Source organism: Lathamus discolor, chromosome 4 (genome assembly GCF_037157495.1).
Source record: "Lathamus discolor isolate bLatDis1 chromosome 4, bLatDis1.hap1, whole genome shotgun sequence".
Taxonomy (NCBI): Eukaryota; Metazoa; Chordata; class Aves; order Psittaciformes; family Psittacidae; genus Lathamus; species Lathamus discolor.
The window spans coordinates 29580470-29594854 of NC_088887.1; the positions used below are offsets into that span (position 1 = coordinate 29580470).

At 36.2% G+C, this 14385-nt stretch overlaps 1 protein-coding gene across 5 annotated transcripts in view; it reads right to left on the bottom strand.

Moving 5' to 3' along the window:
• Window positions 1–14385, bottom strand: part of GRIK1 (glutamate ionotropic receptor kainate type subunit 1) — a 170678-nt gene that overhangs the window by 36516 nt on the left and 119777 nt on the right. The gene's annotated exons all lie outside the window — the stretch shown is intronic.

The following is a 14385-nucleotide window of genomic DNA, read 5'->3' on the forward strand; positions in this document are numbered from 1 at the left end:
TAAATTCACCAGCTTGGCTGGAGTGACCCTCTTTACACAGGCCAAGACCTTTTAAGTTCTCCATGATGAATGGGCAACAGATGGCAATCAGTGCTGAACGGAGGTCCCCAGAAGATCCTCAGTGAAAGAAGGTATCTAACCATTCGAAATTACCAAAGCTTGCACAAAGCTTCGGCTGTGCATTTCTTAGTCTCATGTGACAGATACTGCCCCTGCTACTCAGCATCCAGAAATCCGTATTTTTTCCAGGAAGAGATAAATGAAGAAGGGCTTTTGTCATTCTGGCTTGATTTCTTGGACAGGTTGTGGTTGAACATCTCCCACCAGCATTGGACTCCTAATGTCCTCGACTTTGCTGAATTGTTTCATTAAACCCTATTCAGTTTGCATCCCCAAGGAAGAAGACACAGATAAGCAAACAAGTTGTATCATTCCTAACAAGAGCACTACCACTGCCTGTGCACACAGGTGCTGATGGCAGGATGATGATGGCTATAAAAGCAGGCTTTCAGGAAAAAATCACGCAATCACAGAGACCTAAATAATAACTTTGTAGTGTAAGGTACATGTAAATCTTACATATATGTAAGTAAGTACAGCATATGAGTTGCATATGATCAGTTTTGGTCCAGGCAGCATCTCATTGTTCTATCATCATTAAATGAAATCACATTTTCCTGGATTTATTCATTAGCATAAAGAGTAAGTTAAAGTGGTGGACTTTGTACATCAGTCTGTATAGCAATGATGATTCCCTGTGCTGGGGAAAGCTTCTTCAGTGCAGCAGGATCAATGTCCATAACTTTCTCCCAGCATACTCACTTTCTTTTAAATGAGATGTCTCTCATATACACCCCATTTTGTCCCCCAAACTGAAGCTTATCTATGGAAAGTATTTGATGGATTTCAAACTGCAGACAAAATACAAGAAAAGTTGATGATAAATAATAGCATATTTTTTTCATGTGCGTCAGCATATAATGCTTTAATTACAAGCTTTTCTACTGTGCATTGTTATTTTCTTCATTTAATTTGCTGTAGATAGATGACATAAGGAAAGCTGCATTAAAAATCAGCAAATTTACAGAATGGTGTTTCCTGTTAAATCTAAATTCTAAGCTCTGAATTTGCAGGATTAAATTGTAGATGCTGGGGTGCTATCACTTTGTGTCTCAGAAAAATCTAGAATTTTGTGGAAATACAGCAGGACCTTGAAGCATGCTTAAGTAAAACAGGAATGGAAAAGCACAAATACATCAAACTTACTATGAGACTTTCCATCTTAACAATGCAGGGACATATGGAAATCTCATCTATAAACAGTGAAACACTTGTGAGTTTGTATGCTGATATAATTAAGATAGCGGGGGGGGGGGCACACACATACAAATGCATTTCATTATAAAGTATCTATTTCCTAGTCTGTCTCTTTATTAATCCGACATGACCCCCATCGCTTATTCATAAAGATGAAATATTTTTTAAAATATGATCTTTAGAGATCAATTTCTCCTCAGAGAGTAATTTGCTTCTGTGAAATGTTCACATTTATTGATTTCGTACCAGATGCTCAGTTTCTTTGCTAACATGATACAATCTTGAATAAAGGAACCAATATGTTATTTTTGATATTATATCAGGAACCTTCATCTCCATTCTTGTACATATGTACATGTACATATACATCTTTCACATGTATATATGTATACGTGAATGTACATGTACAAGATACACATGGTGAAGTGCTAGCTCACTTTTGAAAATAGGCATTGGTGCTTCTACCCCCATACTAAAAAAATAGAAGGAAAAGATGTTACAAGCTCCATAGGTGTATGCTTACATTTCAAGGTAGCAGAGAAGTGCATATAGCCTTTGTTTAACTTAAGTCCCATTTAGACCATTAAATAGTGACCCAAATGTGACTTAAATTATAAGCAGGGGTCAGGCAGTGTACCTCAGAAGAGGTTGTTGAAGGGTTTTTTCAGACCCCAATTGTGAGGTACATACTTCAAACACCTTTTGGATTCTAAATTTAATTTCTGATTTTTTTTTAATATTTTTTTTAATTCATTCTATATAAAAACAAAACATTTGGGCTTGAGTCCAGAGAACTCAATTTTGTTTCTGACCTCAAGACAATTGTGGTGCCTCTGTGTGCAGCACATCCAGACAGGTGATGTTTCTTTCCTGATCAGAAACAAAAGTTTTCCTTAAAAACAAATGGAGCAATGGGCTAGCAACCTTCCGTCCATCCTGGACCTCCTGAAGTCTATGGTAAACTTCTGAGCTTTTAATTTGAGTTCTAAATCACGACTATCTGCTGCATGCAGTCAGTGAAATGTATCATTGCTCCAAAATCATAGCTGCACAGCACCACTTCTACATGCTTGTCAGGTAAATCAAGGATGTGAGTGCCTATTAGGCGCCGTGCTCAAGCAAACAGAATAGGCAGCAGTTGCACAGTTCTCAAATGCAATTAATAAACAGAAATGAAGCAGAACTTTGTGAATAGTCAGAAACCACATGACTGTTTAACACAGCAATGAGATTTCATGCTTTTATACACAAGATTTATAGCAATTTTAATATTTCTAGTGACACTCATTTTAAATGTTACAGGATATAGTAAAAGTTGAATCAGAACCTAACAATGTAATTCATCAAAAGAAATAGCTTTTTTGCACTCTGCCCTGCTTTAATATTAGAGGAACTAAAAGCATAATTTGAAGGTCTTAGGGAGATAATGTATTTTCAATTTTGTTTGTATAATTTCGAGCAGACCTTGCAGCTTAATTAAAAAATGTGAATTTCAGTGGCTTCTGTTTGTAATGCCTTAGATCTTATTTATGGAAGGTTTCAGGCTGCCTCTGACAACAGAACTGAGACGAAATGCTGTTCTTTAGGATTCTGGTTTGCAGCAATATGGCAACACAGTGTTTGAGTTTCAAAATAAGGCCTCACATTCTTCAATACTGTGTTTTATCAGATAATTATTATTCCTATTTCTAGGATGTAAACATTTGATGACTTTCTCCTGTTTATTAAACAAGGTGGAGAATTAACCCGGTATGTTGGTGTCAACTGGTAGTTGAGAAGCAAACCACACAGGAGCAGTAGGTATTCATACTCTTTCTTACTAAGATTGAACAGATTCCAGATAAGTCTTCAGTCATCTCTGAAGGCTATCACGTACCTGATATGGCAAAAAATGAAAAAAATATCCAAAGCAATCTAATTAAAACTGTGATATCTTTTACTACTTTAAAAAATGAAGACTCTGTATAAACTGCAATCTGAAATCTGGTGTTAAGTATTCAAATTACAATATTGATTTCTATATCAATGGACAATTATAACAACTGGAAAATAAAGCTAACTCAGCTTCCAAAGGCAAACACTCCAGAAGCTTGCTATCAATTCAACATCACCATCATATGGTCTTATATCAATTTCCACTTCCTTACCTTGAATCAATTACTATAGCAACTTTAATTTCATCCAAAGCCAATCAACAGTTCAATCACAGAATTAATTAGTTTAGCTGCTACCAGACTCACTAAGGTAAAACTACAGGTACATTTAATACTCTGTTTCTTTTGTTTCTACTGGACCTCACTTGTATTTCCAGATTTGTATTAGCAACATACAACTAGATCAAGAAGTCATAATGCACAGTGTATTTAATGCATTGACTAAGTATTCAGCTTTACGACACAGCATTGATGAGATATAGCCAATTTTGTAGATACTATATTGCACTATTGCACACAAAAGAGTCAGTCTTTCCCAGACAAATTGATTTGGGTTTTATTATGTATTTCTTTTTTCTTACTCAATATAAGTTTATCCAAATATTCTAGTTCACCATTTCTTTGCCTATGGCATATTTTCTCCCTCTGACTCATGCTGCAGTGACAGATACGGTATAGTTGTGTTTGAGATTAGAAAGCTTTAAATTTTTCAAGGTCTTTTTTAAAATGTTCAAAGTGCCCTGGCAAGACAAAAATGCAAAAGCATAATCTTATTTTTTCTTAAACTATTATGTTTAATAACGTTTCATAATGTGTAGACATGTCCACTCTTCTATTCATATTCCACTTACTTCAATAAACTGTGAAATAAAAGTTTTTCTGAATCTGTTCTTGAGTCCTCTACTTGTATCAAGTATATCAAGTGATCTCTTTTACAGTTTCAAATCAAGTGTTAACCTTTTCTTGTTCTCACTGTTCAAAAACTAAGACCCCACACTTTAAATATATATCCAGACTTAACATTAGAAGAAAACAAATATGCACCCACAAATGCAGTTAAAACTGTGACTATATCACAGTGACACAAAATATGTGTACATATCGAATCTGCTTTAAGTGGTGTAAGGAGAAACTGTCCTAACTCTTAACAAATTTTTAAAGTATATAGAGCTGATAAAACTTCTCATTGAAAAGCCAAGATGCAATTTTAGCACAGTATAGTGACAGAAAATGAACTGTTCTGTGGTTCAGTTCCAAAACCCTGCACAAAACCACATTCAAGCCTGACTTTGTGCAGAATATTCAGACACTTTGCATCTGCTGCTGAAGCCTGAATGCTTGTTTAATATGAAAGTATCATAAATTGATGATAAACAACATCTTATGTGAAGAGTATTCTTGGATATAAGTGTAATGCTAAAAAAGCCTTACAAATTCATCTGGGCACACAAAAAACCTCCTACTGTAATTGACTTGAGAAATTCCCAAATTAGACAATATTATCAGGCCGTATTTAGATAGCTATTTTGTAAGGCAGTCACTATATTTTTTATTTCTGTCTCTTTTTTCTCTTTTTTTTTTTTCTCTTGCTTTTTATGTGTGACATAAACTCTTTCAAACTTTATCCTAAAGGTATGCAGTCAGCTTTAATGGGAGCCCGGAACAGAAAACAGCTGGACTCTTCGGTACGAGAGGAGTACTTTCAGAAGCTAGAGTGAAATCTAATTGAAGATACGAATATTTTCCTGTCTACTTGGTTTGTCAATTGTCTTGATCTATGGTAGGTTGCTTTCCCATGCATGTTAAAGGTAACTTACAAAGGCAAGTAACTGGACTGATTTTTTTGTTTTCTCTGTTTTATGATGGATATATAAGAAAAGTGTATTTGTATTTTCAATTATTGGTATTATAATCTGTTTATTTTATCAGAAGTTACTAGGCAAAACTGAACATTAGTTATCGATTTAAAATACATTTCTAATTATCCAGCGTTGTGAAGCAAAAGGTATTAATTTATACCACCACCATGCTGTTCTTTTTCTTTCCTTTTTTTTTTTTTTTGATTATGAATGAAATAATAGAAAAAAATGATTGTCAATCGTTTTACGTGGAATTCAGAAAGCATTAGTATTCAACTCCCAAAATTATGTTTGCTCACTCACCATTGCACAGTGACAGAGACACTAATATCATAGTCTTTTTGGACCTATATATCCTCTACAAAGAATGCATTATATGCTTGGACTGAGATTTGGAAAATGATTCTGCTTCTGTGATGGTCTACCAAAAAGAGCAATTTGAAAGAAAACCAGTCTTGTCCTGAAGAGATACTTTACATCATAATTTCTTTAAGCCAGCATCTCACTAGAACATTTTACTTCAGCTAAACAGTAGCAAACTAGAGTGAATACAGCAAAGCGAGTTCTGCACATGCTAGTGTCTCCATACCACTTCAAGTAAAGCATTCCTTAGCTTCTAAGAAAAGGTGGCAGATGTATATATATGGGGGTCTCAAATGGCGTATCAGAGTAGCATATCAGAGTGCAGACCTGTTCTGTCTAGTCAGCATTACCTGCTTATAATGAAGGTGAATATCTACTTTAGTTTTGAACTGGTAATCCAACACAATTTCTAATGAGGGCTGTGGTGCTAGCTGACATCCAAATGCAAAAGTGGGCGATGATGTCTCCTCCATTACATCTTAGACTTACTAACAGAACAGAACTCTGATGGTTACAGAATTACTGACAATGATCAACATACATACACAGAGGAGCTCAACTGCTTTGCTTGATGGCAAGAGACAAGATAGTGAATGAGCTCTTTTTCTCATTTTTATTTTTTTTTCTCCCCTCCAAACTTTAGCTTCTTGATTAGAAAATCAGATGTCTGAAAAATTTCTAAAGCATAGGCATATGTAAACCTGCTCTGGCTACATGCTCAGAATATAACAGATCACTTTTCCACACCAAAATCTTTCAACACCATAAATAACAATCCCAGTATATACTAACCAAAATGTCAATGGTCAAGGAAGTTTAATTTTCCTTTGGTTTTCTTTCCTTTTGAAAGAGCAATCTCTTTCTTTACTAGAATTGCAGACATTTGATAGATTTAAGCTTCTAGTTACACTGAAAAAATATAATGTAGTATGAGCCACACATCAACTTATCCGCTCTTACAGTTAATCCTCATATTAAAAGAGATCCTTGAGGATTATGGAATATAGTAAGTTAGTGTATGACTTTTCCATTATCCTGGTCCAAATCTAGCATAACAGATGTAATAAAAAGAATTTCAGCATTCACCATTACAGGGTTTAATCTTCCCCACTTAAAATCATGATGCTTCATTGTCTCTTTATTCAGAAGAGGTCCAGGACTGAAAAGTCCTGGGCTTTTACTAAGCAGTCCTTGAATGGAAAAGAGGAGGTATGGGGGAGGCTTGTTCTTAGGAAGGGGTTTGGGCAGATATTAGACTGAGCCCACCTCTGCCTTGAAACAGGAGAGGAAAATTGATAAATAGAGAAGCGTAATTTCTCAGGAAAGTCACAGGCTGTTTATAGAGTCAGTCAAGAGCACTCATTTACACAGCACTGTCTGAGTTTAATGACGTTCAGGAGTAGTCATCTGAAAGGGTTTTGATGCAGCAAATTTGACAAATGAATTTCAAATATTTGAGGATGACGCCTAGATGGATTAATTGCATAGTATATGTTTGAAAAGCCTTTAAATTCCTTTAAAGCTTACACCTACCAGATTGCTTTATATCAATATCACAAATGAGTAAATGGGTATGAAGAACTGGAAGGGAAGGTCAAACTTTGTCAGTTATTCTTCCCAGTAACAATAGAGTTCATCTTACCATGCACAAACATGACTGTCACTGAAATGCGTGGATGGGATTAGAGTTGACTCTGAACTTGGAAAACAACATTACACTGCTATGTTAATGGAAACAGGGATCCCAGTTGTAACAGATACTGGTCGCATACGCGAGACAGCAAGAAATCCTGTTCCACACAGCTAACAGACTAGATACATAACTAGGCAAAAGCTGCCATTTGTCTTTTACACAGGAGCAATTCCAGCTACAAGAATCCTTCATCTAGATTTGAGGTCCGTCACTTTTGGTTTAGAGTGATACTGTATCTACAAGCATGGATAGTGAACAGTCTGATCATGGGAGCACGGTGGAAGTGCCTACCAAGCAATGAGCAGTTTGGCCTTACCAGCTGACCATGACACAGGTTTTGGAACTGACCTGAAATGATTTCTTATGGTTGCACAGAATCTGTGGCAGAGCCAGGAGCCAAAGCCCTGGCAAATTCTGACCCATCATCTTGGATGGGAAGCATCCTCCTCAACTGAGCTGTTGGGGCGGCTGTCCTGCTACAGTGACACCAACCCATTGCACAACAAGGATGACAAGAAACTTGTGGGGGCTTCATGTACTGCAAAGCACTGTGTCATATCCAGCTGAGATAATGGGACCTAAGCACTGGCAAACCTGTGAACAAGTGAGTAGGAGGTTGCGTGGTTGAGGAACAGATTGTTTCAGTAAGAGTACACTGCTCCAAAAACTAAATGATTTGCATAAAACAGTTATCTTGTAAACTCTCAGCAGCAAAGACTGCACACAGTGAATGGCTCAATGGTAATATGACTCCGGTTCCTGGAGCTTTTCCAGTACAAATAAGCATCATTCGGTTTAGGCCATCCACTAACACTTATATCGAAATATTAGTGTGGAGTAAATTATGAACATTTTTAGTAAGCCAGGACATATAAAATATGTTCTGAAAAGGTTTTGTGTAACAAATATCAAAACAGCCTCCATATATTCAGATGAAATCACTTTATAGTAATTCTTGCTCAGTTTTTATAACCAAATCTACTTTCCAGGTAATACTTAAGAAAGTAAAAACAGAATGGAAAAAATTATATCATTTTCTTGCCAGATTTCTTGGTTTGATTTTAGATATCACAGTATCAGAACCTTGCAAATAATTTTTTATCAATTCATTATGTATTTATTCTTAGCATGCAAGTTCTATGATCATTATTTTGCAATCTGTGTATAGAGCATTCCATAAATAAAGTGATTTTTCCACTTGAAATTTGATTTCAGAATAGGAATCCCATACATTATCATCTTGAAAGCTGATCTTTATTCCTAATAAATCATGATGGGATGCAAGTCCAGCACTTGTTTCTTTTGCTGTTATAATTAAGAGTTTTCAGTTCAAAGTAACAGAGAGTAATAGGCTAATACCAGAAAAGAATCCACTACTTCATAGCCAAGAAATAAGTTTTTAAAAAGTAAAACAAAGAAAAATATTTGGTTAATGAGAACGGATCAAATCCTAATATCAAATTATCTGGTGACAAAATTGCTACCAAAGTAAATAACTGTGTTTCTTTGAATTAAGTAAATATTGCAGCATCAGAGCCAGCCCAGAGAAAACTGAATTGAGTATTTGTAAATGCTGTAATTAACACTAAAACACATTGACAAAGATGGAGCAGGATAGTTATTATTTTATGTTTTGGAGCTGAAATATTGTCATCTTTCCCCAGTCACATCCATAGAGATTTTCACAGAACGAGCAGTTGACTGACACACAGATCCTTCCTCAGGCAGAAGGGGAGATGGTGAGTTCTCGGGGTCTTCTGAGATACAGTCCTGTACCACCCACTTCTTTGTTTTTTTCATTCTACTCTGTAGACTTTTAGTCCAATGAGAATACTTTTACGTGTTGACTTTGGCAGTAATAAAAGCCCATGAAACAAAAGAAATGTTCTGTTCTCTTACAAGATGTTTTGTTCTCCTTTGTTTGGAGATGCTGCCAATTTTAACCGAAAAAAGCCCCTTGATGAATATCACCCCAGATGGATTGCTTTCCCTTCTGTCTTAATTTGAACTTGTACTTTTTGCTGTAATGAAAAATCTTAAGTTCCTTCTTCTTCTATGTTTGTTTTAGATTTAGTTATTATCAAGAATCCCCTGAAAATTACATCCTGTGATTTGACACCAGCTAATTAAGACTTTATGCATTCCTCTACCTTTATCAAAATGTCAGTCAAATTTGGACAAAATCAAACTGGATGTGGTCATGCTATTGTCAGCTCATTAGCTCTGTCTTCTGTTCCCTGCACCAGAGCTTCGCAGGAAATCTAGCAGTCCTAAGGATGGTTGCTTGCTTCCTCTGTGCCAAGAACAAAACAAACTGGCCTGTACTGGTAGATCAGAATTAGAGAGTAGGAACTTGCCATCCATCTAAAGTGCTGGGTATATGTCAAACAGTTCAGAGATTTAAAGCATATAAATCGTGAAATACTTATGTGCTGAAAAAAAACCCCTATTTATATCTGAGAGCTTCAAAACAACACAAAAAAAGTGAGAAAACAGTGAAATCTGCTACTTTCTTACTGTAGATCAACCAGGTCTTGTATATAGCAGGTACCTGAGAAAAGACAGGAGTTTCTAAATCATGTGTACACTCTCAGCACAGGTCAGATATATGTACTGCTGGTTTTGGAGGCAAGTATGGGCTAGCAAGTGACTAACACACTGAATCACCTTCACACAGAAGAATTATTACAAATAAGTTCAGCTAGATGCTTGAAAGATATACAGTCATAGTAGTCCCTGTATGGCCAAGTCCACACATCTTGTTGTTTTATATAGTTATTAGTCTACACAAAGAAGTGTTTCAGCTCAGAGAATTGTCAAGACTTTTCTCCTGTGGTGCAGATCTTCCCAGCTCATTTTGTGGTGACTGGAAATTACAACGCTTCCCTGTTTTTCCCAGTCTTCCTAATTACACTGATGAAGAGGCCTCTTTCTCTACAGAGCAAAGATATTGTTTGTCTAAATGCCTTGCGTTTGGAAGAAAAGATTCCAGGAATTATGTTTTGTATAGAGGACAAGGTGTTGTTTGTTTTTTTTTCTCTTTCCTTTTTATAGAGAAGAAACATGATATAAAATCTTTTATAATCAATGTAACCAGAATACAGAGTACCACACTTTGAATTATCATAATGGTTTCAAAAAGCAGGCAAAATAACAACCTAAGATAATGGGGATGTCTTTGTTGCATAATTTCATTTCCTGATGCTGAGTCAATCACTGTCCTCTTGTACAGGGACAGACTGGATAGGTCTTTTTTTTAATTTTACTTTTGAAGCAGTGTCATCCAAAGACCAGAGTCACACAGCGGTGGATGCTTTAAAATCTGTAGAATTGGTTCAATATTCGCAGCATTCTTCCTTGGATATAAATAAACTAGATTAAGGTCTCATTTTAAATCTTTAACAATGAAAAATGATGTGAGAATTTAAGCAGGCTTCTTCAGTGACTTGATTTTTCTAATCCTTGTCTTTGTTACAGGCTAGAGACATTCTATGAGGCAACCACTTACTACTTGTGGAAATGAGAATCGGTTAGCAGAGAGCTAGAAAACCCTTTACAAATTCTAAGGAAAGAGTTTCTTGAGCTTGATGGCATTTGAATGATGTTGGCTTTCCAGTCTAATTGGAACATCTTCACTCAGAAGAATTATTACAGATATGTTGAGACAGAGGCTTTAAAGTTTTACAGGCATGGTAGTGCTTGAATGATCAGTCCACTTATCTTGTTGCTTCCTGTGGTCATTACATTAGCTTACACAAAGAATTGGCTTAGTTCAGAAGGTTCATGAGAGCTTTTAATGTCACTACGAGAGGAAGGCTGTACTGAATTACGCAAAGCAGATCCTGGATGGATTGCTCTCACTCCTGGTCTCTACAGACTAGACATGCTTGAAATGTATCTTGTCAAAAACACAGCATAAACTGAAATGCAGATGAAACTGCTTTAGATTTTTTTAATCTTTGAGATTCGTGCGTGTGATCCTGTTTGAGGAGATTTAATAAAACCACTCAAGATAAAGTCTGCATCTCTATTTTCTGAAATGCTTCTCTATGCACTTGTTCTTTTAATTGTTATTGGATTTGAGTAAGGACAGCTCACATGGGTTTAGATGATAATAGAATGACAGACAATCATTATTTTGGGGCTTATCTCATGCTTTAAAGTGGACACAATCAGGAAATTTGATCAATAAATTATAAACACCTGTTTCATGCTTACATACATTTTCCTTTTAGGAAAGGTGGAATCATCCTTTTTCTGCCTACTCCCTCTCTGAAGAGAGGCAATGACATCCTTTTTCTTTCTGGGCATGGGCAAAATGCTTCCAAAAGGGCTAAAAGATTAAAATATCATTTATATATGAATGACATTAGGTCACTGAGAGACAAAAGCTTCTGGCAAGGAATTACTTTTCATTAAAAAGATCTTAATCTGGAAGAGTTTTGATCCCAGGCAGTCTATTTTATGTAATATTCTCCTTTTCAGGACTAGCTGATGACCTCTCTGACCTCAAAGCTATCCTCAGGCTTTGGTCAGGCTTCCTTTTCTCTGCAAATTTCCAAATGTTTCCTACAATCAGCATTAACTCACGAAACCTTTAGAGCATTTTTGTTGCTGTAATTGATTATTCTGTAGCCTCAGACATTTTTACTTTTCTCCTACAGTCTTGCTAGGAGCACCTCGCCTTAAGTCATTAAGAAAAATAGGCAGTGAATCTGCTACTGCTGTTACCTGTTGCACCTACTTGAAGCCTTAAGGCTGAGAGAGAATTATTCTCACATTAAACTAGGCATCTTTCGTTTACATGTACTCTGAAAATTCAGAAATCACCTCCAATGTGCATACATTCATATCAGCTTGAATCAGATGGCAATATTTTGCCCAAGGATGTAGGGTATTCAGTTGCTTTCAGAATGAACCTAACTCGTGTTTATCTGAGGACTAGATATGACCTGAACATTGACTTTCCAGTAGGACAGTGACAGGCTGAAATTTGTCATCTGCTGATGAAGACAGAAGCAGCCTATGACTTGCTATACAAAGTTTTCCACCTTAACATCTGTGCATGGGCAGGGAGATTCTGAGGTCCTTTGTATTACCATCAGCCTGGCATTTTATAGCATTGGCCCACAGACCAAATGAGATGACTGCAGTTCTTATTATCACTGAAATTAAATGCAAAAGCCCACCATGGAGCCATTGAAGTACTGGCTAAGCTCTAGCATCTGCAGGACTCATTGCAGGCAACATCTTTGTCTGAAAGTTGTTTATTTAGACTGCAGTATAGAATATTTGTCTTCAGACCAGTTTGTAAAAGCCCTTCACAGACTGTTAGTACCATATCACAGTACAGTAAAATTAAATTGTATCTTTGTGGGCCCAAATTATCATTCTGCTTGTTTGACTTTTTTTGTTCATAACTACTCGTTTGATTTCTAATTTATAAATTTCATCTGTCCTTGATGAGTAAATCAGATTCTAATTTGAACTAAGGAGGTCCAAATGTATTTGCGATTTAGGTTCCAACACCTGTTAGAGCCTTTATGGAAAATGTAATACTGTCTCATTAAACCTTATCTTCTACTTTTAACAGACATCTTTTTTAGCCCCAACAGAAAGATAAGACTCTCTGAGCATTTAAATCAGTGTTTTACTGATCATGAAAGACACTATCTGCAAAATGATCAGTAATTAGCCCACATATCTCACTCCATACAAGACAAACTAACTGTACCTGATAAATGTGAATGTATTAACTGTTTTAAGCTTTGAACTGGATCTGCTGAGGTCTGGTGATCTTGGTAAAAGTACTTGGGGCTCAGGATTCAGGACCCTTATGCTATATACTTAGCATCACCTAAAATAAGTGGGTCACCACTGCACGTGTGCTCACTGATACAGACTGACTAACTAACTTTCAACCTCATAATTATTCTTAAAATGCACCAGAAGTTGGATGAGTAGCAATAGCGCTTCATTTGATTTGATGTTGAGAAATATAACAGCAAAGATTCCCACTTAGATCACTTCAGAAGGGAGGGAAGTAGGGAGGGACAAGTTCATCTTTATTACAGACACTTCTTAGACAATTTTCTCCTGTCTTTTACTGTTCCTGCTACAATCTTCCCACCTCCTGCCCAGTAGGGAAGCTGGATGAAGCATGGCTGATGTCAGTGTGAGAAATAATCTTTATCCGTCCTTCTTTCCTGACTCCTTTGGGTATTCCCATGATTGTGTTGCTGTAAGAAAAGTATCTCAAAGCTTCCTTAATTCTTAAGTGAGGACCTTGAGTACTGGAGTAACTATTTTCTTTATACTTTCAAAGAGAGAAGCTTACAAGGAAACAAAATTCATAAAACACCCTGTGTGGAAAGTAATGTTTTGGAAACTTTTAATGCTTTCTGTGTAGGTGAATCACCATGCATCGCCTATGGCAATTCTAAAAACTACTTGGAAAGGTTTGAAGAAGGTGATGATAGCTCTTCTACATGTTCTGTAACCACCACATATCATGTCTTTCAGTTTGCTCCTACCACATGTCTGGATTCAGGTGTATGCCCTGACATGCTGCCACCTCTTACCTTGTGCCTCAGCCTACACATCCTGTTCCACCTACACAAAAACAAATGAATGTGGCTTTGATAGGAATCACCGTGTCATGGACAAGAGCTGATGGAAAATATAATATATATATATATATTTCACAGAATTTTCCAATTTTCATTTCTATACTCTTCCCTAAAGGAAAAGTTTCCATTTGAAATTCATAATAAAAACCGAATTTTTGGAAGACTGAAGGTATTTCAGCTAAAATGTATATTTCCTAGAACATCTGTGGATCAAGCTAGCTCAGTGATATATTCTTAGGACATAGTGCATTACTTCATGAATCTATTTACTTCTTTAGAAATACTAGCTGCAATATTTCCTGGATACTGATTACTTATCAAGCAAACAGCAAAACAATTGGAATTGAGTGGTGAAACAGGGACAAAACTATAGACTTACTTTTCTTTCATTTTCTAAATTGGCTGGTTTTAGTTATTTCATATTTTTGGAAATTATAAACATATATAATAGACATTAACTGAGTGAAAAATTCTGGAAGCCTTTGGTGTGTTAGTCTGAGATTTTATCACACCTAGGGTTTAGCAGTCTCTTTTTTTGAAAGACCAGATAAAGTCTCCACTAGAATGCAAGAATGCAAGCCAAAGCCTAG